General features: G+C 45.7%; 1 protein-coding gene across 3 annotated transcripts in view; it reads left to right on the forward strand.

The window, feature by feature from the left end:
- Positions 1–16,126, forward strand: part of CGNL1 (cingulin like 1) — a 169,015-nt gene that overhangs the window by 24,774 nt on the left and 128,115 nt on the right. The window contains exon 1 of one of the 3 annotated variants that reach the window (XM_006048719.4): positions 14,046–14,156. The exons of 1 other annotated variant lie outside the window; for it this stretch is intronic. The gene's annotated coding sequence lies outside the window, so the exon portion shown is untranslated. Of the gene's footprint in view, positions 1–14,045; positions 14,157–16,126 lie in introns of those variants that run through there. One more of the 3 variants, XM_006048720.4, reaches the window with a different exon arrangement.

A 16,126-nucleotide genomic window follows, 5' to 3' on the forward strand; every position in this document is an offset into this window, starting at 1 on the left:
TGGACTTCTCATCGGTTTCCATTGTGATGAGAGGTGTTGACTTCGACTGTCAGAAACACCTCTTCCCCTTGTGCTTTCTCAAGGCAGCCTGGGTGCTTGTTCTGTGCCTGGGATCCATGCCTGAGACCTCTGAATTCTGCTGTGCTTCCAGGAAAGGGGCTTACGTCTGCACTCCCTTCTCTCTGCTGAGTTTGGAGGGCCCAGCTTTGGACCTCTTGGAACTCCAGGAAAAATCCTTTGTTTTCTTTCTCTTAATTTTTGAATCTACCAGAGCAGCATCTTTTTGGATTTATGAATGTCAGAGATTTTTTTTTTAATTGCACATTAGATATTTTCAAGTAAGAATGCAGTTCTAATCAATTTAATGAACCTGCCATGCGTTTTCTGAACCCAAGTTTCCATGAGAGTGATGGTAATGGCATTTTGAAAGAACTTATTGAAAAATATGAGCCCTTATAACAAGTTTTTGCAGAGGGTGCATTTTCACATAAAAATACTTTCAGCAGCAGTTTTGTTTTATACTCTGCAGCCTCTTGCTGTGGTTTTGCAGAGCCCTGAGGCAACAGTTTTAAAGACCTGGGCTTGACTTCTCTGGGCTTTTCAGCTTTTGGCCACCTTAGGAAGGCTTAGAGAAAGCCAGATTTCTCCCAAGTCAAGAGAGTGTGGAATAAATCTCTAGAGGAATTTAGGGTGGGGTTTGTGAGGGGTATCCTGCTTTTGCATAGTTATTTGCATTCCATGGATAACGTCTTGTTAATCACTTATAGTGGGGCCTCAAGAATCAAGTTCGTTTGGAATTGAGGGAGTCTTCAGTCCTTGTAGCTGGAAGACCGTTTAAGTTCCACCTCCTCTGCTTGCTTGCTGTGGAGTTTTGCAGAAAAATCACTTGGCTTTTCTGAGCCTGTTTCCATATCTGTAAAATTTTACTGCTTGCCTTACTGGCTTTTATGTGAATCAGTAAAGTCACATTGTGTTGATGCTTTAAAGTATAAAATGGAGTGCAAGTATTAGTTACCAAAAGATGGCTGTTTCACTTCATCCATCCTATCGTTTCCATTGTCAATGGTGCCATCAACATCATTGCTCCCATGATCTCTGGGCTGGGCTACTTTCTCTCCTTCCTGGGCTGTGTGTATTGCTCCTGACTGTGTTGCTCCAGATTTGGGAGCTGTGACCTTTGCTTTTCCTGCTCTCAGGTAAGGTTTTCCTCTTCCACAGATTCCTCTTCTGACTCTAGGTTTTCTGTAGCATTCTTGTTTTTTGTAGCATCCATGTTTTCTGTAGCATTCTTGGCTTTGTAACTTGCATTCTTCAGCTCTTTCCTGTCTTTCAAGGGTGTGCCGTGGGCAGGGAGGAGAGGGAGCTGACTCTGGTCTCCTGGGCATGGGCTGGGGACCCCTGAGAAGGTGGTCTACTAATCTGACTTCTTCTGTACTTCTTCTGTGTTCCCTTCCCCCAGCCCAGACTTAGTGTCTTTTCCCAGGGTGCTTCAAAGACAGGAAAGGTCTTGGAGACTGTGGAGCTTTATCACCCCTGTAGGGGTGCAACTTATATGTAATGCAAGTGTTGTTTATTCATTCATTCACTTAATACAAGTATTTACCAAGAGCCCACTGTATGCCAAGCCCTGTGTTAATCCTAATGATATGGCAATATCCTTAGCAAAGTGCCCATTCATGGCAACTTGAATTCTAGTGACAGAGACCTAGCAGGGGAGATGCCAAGAAACACAAATAAACAAACTATAGCATATCAGCAGATGAGCAGAGCCAGAAGAACAGTACACCAAGATGAGGTGGACTATAAGGATGGCGGCAGGGGATGGTGGAAAATCCTACTTAATGGGAGTAATCTTTTCTGAGAGAGAGATTTTTTCCTATGAATTGATTACCAAGAAGTTGAGACCTGAAAGTCTGGAGCTTGGCTATGTGGGGGAAAGGTATTGGGAAAGAGGACAGGGACACCAATGGCCCTGAGGCAGAAGGCACAGGGGCAGGGGGGTGTTTGGCGTGTTCTGGGACCAGCAAGGTCAGTGCTAGAGGAGAATGAATGAAGAAAGTGTGTTCTGTCAGTTGGTGGTGGGGATGGGGGGCAGTGCTGGACTTTGCATGTCATCTTAAGGTTTGTTGTGATGGCAGCAGGAAGCCAATTGAGGCTTTGGAGAAGGGAGTAGGTGGGAAGTCCAGTTAGGAGCCCAGAACTCTGGAATTTGTTCTGCAGTTACAGCAAGGTGACCATGGTATGGTGACGTGGAAGAGTGGGGTCAGTGATGGGGCAGAGCCCTGAGGGTGGGAACAAAAGGTCTGCAGTGAGTACTTCAGGAAACCAGATGCCTACCAGGTGCAGAGGGTGCTCCTCTCAAGTGTGTTTAAAGATGCCGATTAAGCATAGGAGAGCATGCTAATCAGACTCACATGAAAGTGCCGTGTAAATCTAAAAGTTATTAGTATGCATATTGAACTTGCAAGATCTCCTGGAGAAGGGAATGGCAACCCACTCCAGTATTCTTGCCTGGAGAATTCCATGGACAGAGAAGCCTGGCAGGCTACAGTCCATGTGGTCACAAAGAGTTGAACATGACTGAGCGACTAACACAATGAATACTTTCTGAAACAAGTCATTTTTTCTTACATGCGTTTATTTATCAAACTATTAAGTATTTACCAAATAGTAGTAACCTAGTGCTTACTGTACCAGTGGATAGTAGAATTTGTGATTCTTGTCATTGCTGATTGGTCCACAGTATACTTGGAAGGTGGGCTGTCTTGAGACAGGAGGGAAGGGCACAACCTTGGAAAGAGTAACAGCTGTTAAAGGTATGACATTAAACTGATTAGAACCAGTCAGGCCCAAGATGGCGGAAGATTTGACTTCCAGTGGACCTTGAGCCTCATTACACGCTTATTGTCTAAATGACACCCACAAGTGCCATGACAGTTCTGAGGCCAAAAAGTGGACGATGGCCCAAATCGTGGAAATCTCGGCCCCTTCTCCAAAATACTTGGAATAATCCTAGCATTCATTAGCCTATGGAATCACCCAGCCCATGAAAGATAACCACTCCATATTTTGGGGCTCATGGATAGGTGAGAAGTTTCAAAACATTCTGTTACAGCAGTGAGAACTAAGATTTCGTGTTTATACAAGGTCTTGACTCACTTGCTATAATTTACCTGATGTCTGGATCTATTTTTTTCTTTGTTTTTAGAAACTATTAAAAGATTCCTCATCTCTTGTTTTCTGTATCACTTCTAGTCTTACCACACAAAAAATCTTCAACAGAATAATTGTGAAAAATAAGACTAGTGTGCATGAGATTTCTTATCAGAAAGCTCATTAGAATAATGTGTGGCCTTTTTGCTACTGAAAATAAAAGGTCCCTTTTGATAAAATGTAAATTTTTAAGTCCAAAAAAGGGGGTTCTGACTGTTCATTCCATATCTGAAAGTATTATTATTCTACGTAGTATCTTCAAAAGACAAGGAGCTGAGAGGGTGGGGTGGAAGTTAAGTGACCTGATTACATGTCTGAGTCCTGCTGAAGTCTTAGGGCGTGTGGGATGCTTGGAAAGAAAACTGACCAATCCCTGAAGTCATTTCTGAAAGCAACTGAGGACGGAACACACCCTATTAAACATTTATTTTGGTAACGGGGAAACCGTCCCCTGGGGCCTCAAGTGTCAGGGCTGATGAAAACATACATGAAAGGCTGAAATCATTTCCTTTGACGGAGACCTTTGTCCCGAGTGCCTCATTCAGAGGTGAGTCTCCTTTCTCTAACATGGAAGCCCAGTTGTTCTCTTTGGACTCACTGAGTCAAGATTATTCAGAAATGTGACTCTCAAACTTCAGAGCAAAGCTTGGGCAGCCTTCCTTGAACTAAATTTCTGGAGCCTTTGCTCTTATCCATCAGTCAGCTTGCGGTGTGCTCTTAACATTGCCCTTTGACCCTTTGTCACATGTGCATTCATTGAGGGTCATTGAGTACTAAACACTATATAGATTAAGGGGCAGGCCCTCCCTCCGGGAGCGCCCGCACTGTAATGGGGAGGTAGAGAAGGAAGTGGACAGTCTCAGTCAGTGTTCGTGCTGAGAAGGGCACTGTGGTGTGTGTGTGTGTGGTGGGGGGAGCACAAGACAGGAAACCTGGGTGGGGGCTCAGGGAAGATGAGGGTTGAGGAGAGTGGGGGTGGCCAGGCAGGCTTACAGAAGCCACGGAGTCCGGAGCCTTTGCAGACCATTGATCCATGGTCTGTGCCTATCAGGTGCCTGGCCTTCTATGTTGGGTGAAGAAGCTTGTATTATTATCCTGAACTCAAGGGAAGTAACTGAATACTTAAGCTGAAGTGCAAATGAATGGACAAATCTGAAAAGACCACACTGGTGTGTGGACAGGGGGTTGAGGAAGATAAGAGTGAAGGCTGCAGGACAGTTGAGGCCACTGCTGATACGTGGATGGGACACGCATATGGTCCCAATTAGGGGGCTGGCATGGGGAAGGGAAAGAGTGGCTGAGATACTGCGGGGCGGGGTTGAACAGAAGCAACCGCTAACTGGGGCAGTGCAGGAGGCGCAGAGAATCTATGATGCTTCCAGGTTGCTGCAAGGGGGTGGGGCCGGCTGATGCCCCGTTCCATGGGAAGCCAGGCGTTCATAGAGAGGATCGAATGGTCCCTGGAACATTCTTGCTGTTAGACAATTGGAAGGTACTACAGCAAGAATAGGTGTGGTTCTGTGTTTAATCCACTTGGGAAGTTGTTTTTCTTCTGAGAAAAACGTAGAGAAACAAGTCCAATAAAATGTTGTTTAGTTTGAGAAACCAAACATCCAGAAGGGAGTTAGGAACAGAAAATTCCCCAAGGACCATCTTTACTGTGTGTTGCCTGGCTTGGGCCTTGCCCTTTCCTAGCTTGACAGGTGGTGATGGCTCCCTCTGCTTTGAAAGACTCAAGGCACGAGTCATCAGCCTAGAACATGTTTTAGCCAAGACAGGCCAGGGTTCTGAGCAGTGTGTGCTCACCTGTTCAGGTGAGTGAAATTGCATCCTGGTTGGGGGATTCCCTATTAGAGGCATGCAGATTGTGTGCTGGGGAGTTAGCAGGGTCGGTAAGGTGGGCAAACATGGACTTGAGTGGGACAAACCTGGTGCCCTCAGAATCTCAGCTGTGTCATCTGTTAGCTTGTTCAGTTCAGTTGCTCAGTCGTGTCTGACTTTGCAAACCCATGAACTGCAGCACACCAGGCATCACCAACTTGCGGAGCTTACTCAAACTCATGTCTATTCAATTGGTGATGCCATCCAACCATCTCATCCTTTGTCGTCCCCTTCTCCTTCTGCCTTCAATCTTTTCCAGCATCAGGGTCTTTTCTAATGAGTCAGTTCTTTGCATCAGGTGGCCAAAGTATTAGACCTTTAGCCTCAGCTGACATCCGTCCTTCAGCGAATATTCAGGACTGATTTCCTTTAGGATTGACTGGTTTGATCTCCTTGTAGTCCAAGGGACTCTCAAGAGTCTTCTCCAACACCACAGTTCAAAAGCATCAATTCTTTGGCGCTCAGCTTTCTTTATGGTCCAACTCTCATATGCATACATGACTCCTGGAAAAACCATAGCTTTGACTAGATGGACCTTTGTTGGCAAAGTAATGTCTCTGCTTTTTAATATGCTGTCTAGGTTTATCATAGCTTTTCTTCCAAGGAGTAAGTGTCTTTTAATTTCATGGCTGCAGTCACCATCTGCAGTGATTTTGGAGCCCAAGAAAATAAAGTCTGTCACTGTTTCCATTGTTTCCCCACCTATTTACCATGAAGTGATGGGACCGGAGTTAGCTTGTTGTATGTCTGAATTACTGAAACTCATCATCCTTCAGTTTTCCCATTTTACTAGGTTGATAGGGAGATTAAATGTGAGCCTAGGCAGGGTGCCCCCAAAGAGCTCCTGACCCATGGTAGCCACTCGGTAAGCTGTAGATTCTTTTCCTTAGTTAAGGTGGGACCTGCTTATGTCACCATTGGATGGGAATCTTGGCTTTCTGCTTGTGACCTAAATGGTGCTTGGATCCCTGAAGAGAGAGCTGTCTTCTTTCTTCTCTTCTACTCCCTGCAGCTGGTTCGGCCAATAGTTGAAGGAGGACTTTGGGAGCCTTCCCATCACTTTTTTTTTTTCCTATTTTGGCTGTGCAGGCTCTTGGTTGTGGTGTGCGGACTTCTCTAGTTGCATAGCATGGGCTCAGTGGTTGTGACGCAAGGGCTTAGTTGCTCCATGGTATGTGAAGTCTTAATTCCCCGATCAGGAATCAGACCTATGTCCCCTGCAGTGTGAGGTGGATTCTTTAACCACACAACCAGGGAAGTCCCCATTTTTTCTTTCTAGGCAGACATTTCTGTGTGTACATGGTACCAACGTGTGTGTGTGTGTATGTGAACGTTGGGCAGGTCGGGGACTGAATGTGAGGCTCAGTAATAATAATTGAAAGAGAGAAAGAAATAAATCTGATCTAAATCTATCTGTTGCTCTATTAGTTGTTAAAAACTTATAAATAGCCTTGTTAACTACTAGAGAAACTAAATAGAACCTAGCAAAACTGCTTTCCCAAGTATTAAACCTTTGCTCCCCAATTTTATCCTGGTGTATGTGGGTGCTCTTCAATTCTTGCATGTAACATGATGCACTTGTGTGGCTTGCTTTTTCTCTTTTGCTACAAAGACAAAATACAGCCCTTTTCTTAGCAAAGCTTATTGTGTTTAAGCCTTCTCAGATTCAGAGGAGAAAATGAGATTTAATTAAAAATGACAGGATAACATATTGGTGAAAGTGAAGTTGCTCAGTTGTGTCCGACTCTTTGTGACTATATGGACTGTAGCCTATCAGGCTCCTCCGTCCATGGGATTTTCCAGGCAAGAGTGCTGGAGTGGATTGCCATTTCCTTCTCCAGGGGATCTTCCCGACCCAGGAATCGAACCCGGGTCTCCCGCATTGCAGGCAGACGCTTTACCATCTGAGCCACCAGGGAAGCAACATATTGGTGGACCTTATATTTTAAGAGTCTGAAAATAACCTGTGGCAGCTTAGGGAACACAAAGACACATTAAAAAACCCAATTTTTGAAGTTCACTGAAATTTGTTAAATGTGTACCATACTGCATGGTGCTGTTGGCAATGTTCTTCTCAATATCAAAATATTACAGAAGAGTGTCGTGAGTAGGGACTCCGTCTATAGACACAGAGACTTGTCTGACCAGAGGCAGTTTCTGAGTCTTCATGAGAATTTGAGTCCATCTTCTACCAGAATTGAGAGTCATCCTGAGCCATCTGGAGGCTCTCTTCATCCTCTCGAGGACTTGCTCACGGCTGGCTCAGCATTCATTCATGCATTTCTTGATTTCACCCACTGAACTCCCAGTGGGCAGCCCAGACCAGATCTGCTCATACTTCGCTTAAGGAGCTTTCAGTTTGGCAGTTGTGACATTTCTGCTGTCTCTTCTGCTCCCGCTGGATTTCTTCACTTTCCACTTCAGTATAGATACTTGCATTGGGCTTTGGCTCAGCTTCTATACACAGTTTCTTAGTATCTTGTAATGACTCCCTGAGAGCCCCCCGGTGCTTTTCTGCCTCTTCCTGAGTATTGAAAGGATAGATATTGTCAACCATGAGTTTCCAGTGCTTCTTGGAAAATTCCACCAAGGCTCATGTTTTCTGTATTTTCTGTCCATTGTCCAAAAGCATTTACAGCTTTTAATGTGGCATCCTGGGTTTCCTTTGGGGCAGGCTAGAGTTAGTTGATTTCCTTCCTCTGCTGGGTGGGCAACCAGCAAATGATGATTTGGAGTTTGTGTTGGGATGAGTCTGGTGTCAGGGCTGTGTCTGGGGTGACTCATTCACTTCCGGCCCAGGCTGGAGTCCCTCAGGCAGTGGGTAGCAGCCAGTGGGCCAGAGCACCTCCCCACCACCATCCCAACTGCAGGCAGGAGTGGCTGCACCCAGTCAGCAGGCTTATTCTCAAGTCCGTTCTGTACCTATGAAAACCCAGGATATGATCTGGAGAAAACCTTGTTCTCTGGTTTTCTGTTATCTTTTTCCCTCTTAAAGAGTGTGCCTAGCTGTTCTCACCTCTGTGCTTCCTGTCCCTGGGATGACTGTCTGATGTTTTCTCTGATATGTAAATAGATGATTGTTAGTAAATAGGAGAGGGAGCGGAGAAGGCAATGGCACCCCACTCCAGTACTCTTGCCTGGAAAATCCCATGGACAGAGGAGCCTGGTGGGCTGCAGTCCATGGGGTTGCTAAGAGTCGGACATGACTGAGCGACTTCACTTTCACTTTTCGCTTTCATGCATTGGAGAAGGAAATGGCAACCCACTCCAGTGTTCTTGCCTGGAGAATCCCAGGGATGGGGGAGCCTGGTGGGCTGCCGTCTATGGGGTCGCACAGAGTCGGACACAACTGAAGTGACTTAGCAGGAGAGGGAGTCCTTGACTCTCAGATTTGGAAGAGCCCTCCCTTGTTGATGGATTGACCCTGGAATCTTTTAAACCCATCTGTGAACTGGCAGCCCTGCCCTGTTTACATTCCTCCACTGAAACAGTGCTGTTTACCTTCAAGCATTGCTGTTAAAAAACTATTCCTCCCTTCCTTTGAATTGGAATCTGTGTCCCTGGCACATCTACTCATTGTTCCTTGTTCTAACCTTTGGAGTCACACACAGCAAGTTTAATCCCCTTTTCATATGACAGCCCTTCTGGTATTTACATTTGGTGACAGTTTATCCTGTTTGTAGCACCCCTTCTCCTATACCTGGTGCCTTCTCATGGGTTCTTCTCCTGAAGTTACCCTGGCTAAACATTTCTGACACTAGGCTCCTGCTGATCATCCCAAGCAGAGGGAGCTTCCAAACTCACCAGGGAGGGAGATATGATGGCACCACTTAGCCGGGCTCGTTTGGCTATGGTCACTGCTGGGTAGGTGGCACATTTGTCCTCAGGACTCGCTGCATGTTGCCCTGAGACTGTGTGCTTGGATGAAAAGACACATTTCTGCAGTAGTTAGGGGAAGTTGTCCTTAATTTCAGGGGTGTCTGTGGTATGGTTAGCTGCCCTGCCCTCCTGGATTTAGATATGTAATTTTCAGAGGTCATAGCCATCTTTTGACAGTCATCTCACAGTGAACGCGTTTTCAACTATGATCCCCAAGTCTTTTTTTTTTTTAAACTAGGTTTGCTTCTGTGCTTCACCCATCCTGCAGTCAAACAGTTGGTTTCTTAAGGGCCTTCAGTTCTCCTTGTTAAACTTGATTTGTTAGGCTTGACCCTTCGGTCCAGTCTGCTGACCTGCTCAGCTCCTTAAGTTTCCCACAGATGGTCTCTGCTTCCTGGGTGCCTGTGGTTTGGGACACAGGCTTTAAAGTGAGAGAGACATGGGTGTAAATCTCATGTCCCCCACCAGCTGGTTGTGTGATTTGAGGTGAGAGCAAAGTGAATCTTCTGAGGCAACTGGCAGAGCAGATGAGTGTTGTCTCAAGAAATTCAAGGACGAGAGGCAGCAGGTCAGGAAAGCAGAACTGGGGAAGCCAGGGAAAAAAATATCCTCTCATCCCTGCTATTCTCTGAAGGGTACCCCCCACCCCTCCCCTCACTGCGTGGTGTGTAGGATCTTACTCCTCAACCAGGGATCGAACCCACTCCCCCTGCATTGGAAGGCAGAGTCTTAACCATGGGACCTCCAAGGAAGTCCCATCCCTGTTTTTCTCTGAATATTAATTTTTTTTTTTCTTTTTTGGGGCCTGACTTTCCCTGCCCATTTAGGTGGTAGGCAGAATAATGCCTCCCCTGCCCCCAAGATGTCTGCACCCTGATTCGGGAACCTGTGCATATGTCACCTTACATGGAGAAGGGAGTATGACTAAATTAAGGAAGCTCAGGAGAGGGTCCTTATAGGGGAAAGAGGAAGGAGAGTAGGAATCAGAGGAGAGGCTGTGAGGATGGGAACAAAGTCAGAAGATGCTGCGTTGCTGGCTTTAAAGATGAAGGAAGGGGCCGAGAGCTAAGACCTGCAGGCCGCTTCCAGCTGGAAAAGCCAAGGAAAGGGATTTTTCCATTGAAGCCTCCAGAAGGAATGCAGCCCTGTTGAGACCTTGAATTTAGCCTTGTGAGATTTAACCTCCATTACAGTGAAAATAAATGTGTGCTGAAGCCAGTAAGTTCCACGTGCCTCCTCGACTTCACGTCTTCCCAAGGCCACCCACTGTCTTGTAGTAACGAGCTGCCCATCGCCTCTGGAGCCCTTCCCACCTCCCTCATCTGTTGTCTGCCTCAGGGCCCAGCACAGAGCCTTGGTGGGTTGGGGTCTTGGATATATCTTTGACACCAAAGCTGCCAAGAGAAACCTGATGGTGCCTTTCAGAAATCTAGCCGCGTGACAGTCGTTCTGTGACCTCGTAGCTTTGGCAGCCCTGCCAGAAAAGGAACAAGGCCAGTGTCCAGTGAACTCTGAGCAGCTTAGAGGCGACTTTCTTCGTGGCCTAAGTGTTCTTTCGCCATGCTTGGAATCTGCTCTAGAGCCCCTGTGTGGCTGATCTACTTTGGTTCAGAGGTTGAACTATTGCTATGTTTTTATACTTGTCAAATACCAGAGGTTGGATTAAAAAAGAAATCCACAGATATATGTTTTTGATACCTTCTACTGCATTAATGTGTGTGTGTATGTTAGTAGCTCAGTTGCGACCCCATGAACTGTAGCCCTCCAGACTCCTCTGTCCATGGAATTCTCCAAGCAAAAACACTGAAGTGGGTAGCCATTCCCTTTTCCAGGGGATTTTCCCGACCCAGGGATCAAACCCAGGTCTCCCAAGTTGCGGGCAGAATCTTTACCATCTGAGCCACCAGGGAAGCACCTATGGTTTTATACTGCAGTTGAATAAGTGCTTCCGTATTCATGGTCTCAGTGAAGCCCCAGGGTGGCCCCGTGGATTGACCAGTTTCTTTTCAGTTTAAGCTTTTTGTATGTGTGTGAGTGAGGGTGGGAGTGATGACATCCAGACTCTTTACATGGGCTGGGAATCCACCATCCCTTTTGATGGTCAGAGTCTGGGGTGGCGACATGCCCATTCTCTGCATATGTGGGCAGAAGATGTTTCTAGTTCCTTTTCCCAAGGCTATTGGAACCACAGCTTACCACTCCTTTATAGTTGTGAAAAAGTCTCGTTTTCCCCTTAGAATTAATTTTGCCCCTTCTCCTCACTGAAGCCAGTGTCCTCACCTGACTTCCTCTGTCCCTGCTTCTTTGCATGAGCTCCTTGCATGATCAGCTGGGTCTCCACGGGTGGTCTCCAACCAGGGAATCAGATGGTTTACTAAAGTTTATTTTGCAGTTGACTGAAACTAGAAGGCATCTTCCTGGGGATTCAGTGTCATAAATGGTGGCTAGATTCTAGGCCCCACCTGACATCTGTTGCCCCTGTTACGTAGCTAAACTCTGGAGTGGTAAAGAGAAGGGGCTTTGGAGTTAGACAGGCCTAGATGGCTTGTGACTCTGTCACAGCTACCTGGGTGACTTTGGGCAGGTGACTTAACCTCTCTGAGCCTCAGTTACCTCACCGGCAAAAGAGTGATAAGAAATAACTACCCTGCAGAGTTGCTGAATAATGTCTGAAAAGGGTTTAACATAGTAGTTGGCACTTCGTTAATGCTCAGTGATTGCTTGGTATTGTTTGCTGTGCGAAGTCACTTCAGTCGTGACTGACTCTTTGCGACCCCATGAACTATAGCCCGCAAGGCTCCTCTGTCCATGGGATTCTCTAGGCAAGAATACTGGAGTGAGTTGCCATTTCCTTCTCCTCCTTTCCAGTTCAGGGATTGAACCTGCATCTCTTAACATCTCCTGCATTGGCAGGTGAGTTCTTTACCACTAGTACCACCTGGGAAGCCCTGGTATTATTTATTACTGTATTACTAATTATGTATCTGGTTTGTTTAGTAGCCCAGACTCTTCATCATTATTTATATCACCATTTCTATCGGTAAACTGACTCCCAGGTCAAACTCTGTACTAGTCACTTGGGAATTTTTTCTTTTTTTTCTTTATTTTTTAAGATTAATTGTATTGGAGTATAGTTGCTTGGAGAAAGAAATGGCAACCCACTCCAGTTATTCTTGCCTAGAGAATCCCATGGACAGAGGAACCTGGTGGGCTACCGTCCACAGTGTTGCACAGAGTCGGACACGACTGAAGTGATTTAGCATGCAAGCGTGGATACATAGTTGCTTTACAATGTTAATTTCTACTGTATGGCAAAATGAATTAGCTACACATACCACGGTGTATTAGGTTGAGTTCCATGTGCTCTTCAGTAAGTTCTCTTTAGTTATCTACTTTATTGTTTGTTTTTAGTCACAAAGTTGTTTCTGACCCTTTTGTGATCCCATGGACTGTAACCGGCCAGGCTCCTCTGTCCAGGCAAGAATACTGGAGTGGGTTGCCATTTCCTTCTCCAGCCCAGGGCATTGGCAGTTGGATTCTTTACCACTGAGCCACTGGGGAATCCCCATCTGTTTTATACATAGTATCAATAGTATGTATGTGTCAATCCCAATCTCCCAATCATTTGGAATTAAAATATCCTCTTTTCCTTCTGAAGGTCTCAGATTGCTTGGGGGAGGGGTGGAGAGGGATCCATCCATCCATCCATTCATTCATTTAATTCATAAACAGTTGCACTATGTTAGGCCTGCTGTGGAGCCCTGGGGCAAAATGATGAGAAAGCCAATAGAGTTCCTGTTCTCATGGATCTTACAGTCTGATAAGGGAGACAGACATTAATTAAAAATTTTTTAAAAATTGTAGAAATGTGGAGGTGGAGCTGCTGTGAAAGAACAGTGCCTGGGAGGGTCTCAGGGGCGTTTCCCGGGTGTCTGGCAGGTCTGTGGGTTGGGTTGATGTCCTTGGGCGGCACACACTGTATTAGCTGTTAGCTTGGGACCTTGGCAGCATTGAAAGAAAGAAAAGAAAGTGAAGTCCCTCAGTCGTGTCTGACTCTTTGCGACCCCATGGACTGTAGCCTACCAGGCTCCAGCGTCCGTGGGATTCTCCAGGCAAGAATACTGGAGTGGGTTGCCATTTCCTTCTCCAGGGGATCTTCCTGACCCGGGGATTGAACCTAGGTCTCCTGCATTGCAGGCAGACACTTTACCGTCTGAGCCACAGGAAGTTCCTGGTTGACAGCATTGGGTTCAGATCAAAGCAGGGGTGGTGGTAGCCTGGGTCCAACAGGCTACAGTGTAGGGTGTCTGCAACATCCGAGACTCTGTCAGGGTCAAGAGCATCTGTAACAGAGGAGCAGCTGGGGAGCAAAGGAGCCTTCCAGCTCTCGGGTCAGGGAGTTCATTCTTACTGGTGCTTATTAAGGGATGTTTGAAGTGGAACTTTAATTTGGTCTCTTCTTATATTCAACCCAAATAACACGCCAGTCCATGCTTCCTGTCACTGTGGCTTCCTGTGGCCAGACAAATTGAATTAATCTTTCTCCCTATAATTGGTCCCATCTCATTGCGTTTTTCACTACTTCTTTCTTGCTCCCAATCCCTTTGTAATTCCTCTTTTTCCTCTTGTTTGGTTTCTCCCATTCTGCTCTGTGACTAAATCTGCTCTTCTGTTTTTTATCCAATTAACATCCAATGACATTGTCTGAGGTGGAAGAGGAAGGGAGTAGAGCTCTGTCTTTATAAGAAGCATTGGTGCACATGTTTTTTTAATGCTCCCACTTAAACGCTGCTCAGATGCTACCTTCCCTGGGGAGTGTGTTTCTTCTGTGTTTGCCCAGTATGCTAGTTGTTTCTTCTCCCTTCCACAGCATGTGGTTTGCAAGTTTGTTAGTCAGTTAGTTCTCCTCTTTGGCTTGTGGGAAACTGTCCACAGCTCATACATTTTCACCATGTAGATCACATTCTCACCCCAGCTTGCACAGGACTCTGAGGTCATGAACCGGCTGGATGCCTCTTCGGGTAACTGTGATGTGATGCTCTGCGTTCACTGGGTCTTGGAGGATTGTTGGTCCTGTTCTTCCTGGCAGGGGGATGATCCAGAAGCAGTATTTTGAGACCTAACCAGGATGCTGTGCCCGGTGACTGAAGGACACTGGCCACCCAGCAGGCCAGAGATGGAGGGTGAGTCAAGTATCTCAAGTGTTGACTCTGGAGTGACCACAGTGACCACAGCCATGAGTCAGACCAGTGTTTTTTTTTTTCTTTTAATTTACTTAAAAAAACTTTTTAGAGTAGTTTCAGATTTATGAGAAAATTGTAAAGATAGTACAGAGAGTTTTCACATGCTCTCCAGTTTCTTCTGTTAATGTCATACATTTGGTCTGTCACAATTAAGAAACAGATGCTGATAAACTATTAGAGTTCATATTACTACTAGTTATACAGTAGTCATGTATGGGTGTTAGAGTTGGACCATAAAGAAGACTGAGTACTGAAGAATTGATGCTTTTGAACTGTGCTGTTGGAGAAGACTCTTGAGAGTCCCTTGGACTGCAAAGAGATCAAACCAGTTAATCCTAAAGGAAATCAGTCCTGAATATTCATTGGATGGACTGATGCTGAGGCTGAAGCTCCAGTACTTTGGCCATCTGATGCAAAGAGCCAACTCATTAGAAAAGACCCTGATGCTGGAAAAGATTGAAGGCGGGAGGAGAAGGAAATGACAGAGGATGAGACGGTTGGATGGCATCACCGACTCAATGGCCATGAGTTTGACCAAACTCCGGGAGACAGGGAAGGACAGGGAAGTCTGGGGTGCTGTAGTCCATGGGGTCACAGATAGTCGGACATGACCGAGTAACTGAACAACAACAAGAGTTCATACTTTATTCAGATTTGCTTAGTTTTATCTCAGTTTTTATCTGTGTTCCAGGACCCCATCCAAGATGCCATACTACATTCAGTTGTCATGTCTTATTAGGCTGTGATAGTTTCTGAGACTGCTTGTTCTTGATGATTTTGACAGTTTTGAGGAGTACTTGTTGGGTATTTTATAGGATGTCTCTGTATTAGAATTTGTCTTTTTTTTCCATGATTACACTGTGGTTAAGGGTTTTCAGAGGAAAACCACAGAGGTACAGTGCCATTTTCATCATTGTATGATGAATCTTTTTTAAAATTTTATTTATTTATTTTTTTCGCTATTCTGGGTCCTTATTGCTGCATGCAGGCTTTTTCTAGTTGTAGTGAGCAGGGCTTCTTTGCAATGCATGGGTTCTAGGCTCACAGGCTTCCGTTGTTGCATCTTGCAGCAGGAGGGTTCAATAATTGTGGCGCACAGACTTAGTAGACTTAGTTTCTCTGCAGCACGTGGGATCTTCCCAGACAAGGGATGGAACCTGGGCTGTCTGCATTGGGAGTGCAGAGAGCTAGCCACTGGACCACCAAGCAAGTCCCCTCTGCCTATCACTATTGATCTCAGTAAAATAGGGACCTGGCTGACCGGTCATGGTTATTTATCTCTTTCTCCTTGTAAAGTTATTCCTTTTTCTCCTTTCCATACTGTTCTCTGTGTAAATTACTATGTGCAGTCTATACATAGGGAGTGAGGAGCTATGCTCTCCTTCCTTTAGGACAGAGTATCTAAATCAATCATTTTGAATTCTGCATGGGAGATTTGTCTGTTCTTTCCCATTTATGTCCTGGAGAAGGGAATGTCCTGAAGAACCCACTCCAGTATTCTTGCCTGGAAAATCCCATGGACAGAGGAGCCTGGTGTGCTACAGCCCATGGGGTTGCAAAGAGTCAGATATGACTGAGCATGCATGCACGTCCCATTTATGTATTTATTCAGTCACTTGCTTATATCAGTATATGCTCAAAGATATTCATTTTCATATTTTGAATTAAAAAAAAAAATTGGCCCATGCTGCACATCTTGGGGATCTCAGTTCCCCAGCCAAGAACTGAGCCCAGGCTACAACAGTGAGAGCAGCAAGTCTAACACTAGACCACCAGTGAAAGGGTTAGTCATTCAGTCGTGTCTGACTCTTTGCGACCCCATGGAGTGTAGCACACCAGGCTTTTCTGTCCATGGAATTCTTCAGGCAGGCATACTGGAGTGGGTAGCCATTCCCTTCTCCAGGGGATCT

This window comes from Bubalus bubalis, chromosome 11 (assembly GCF_019923935.1).
Source record: "Bubalus bubalis isolate 160015118507 breed Murrah chromosome 11, NDDB_SH_1, whole genome shotgun sequence".
Lineage (NCBI taxonomy): Eukaryota > Metazoa > Chordata > Mammalia > Artiodactyla > Bovidae > Bubalus > Bubalus bubalis.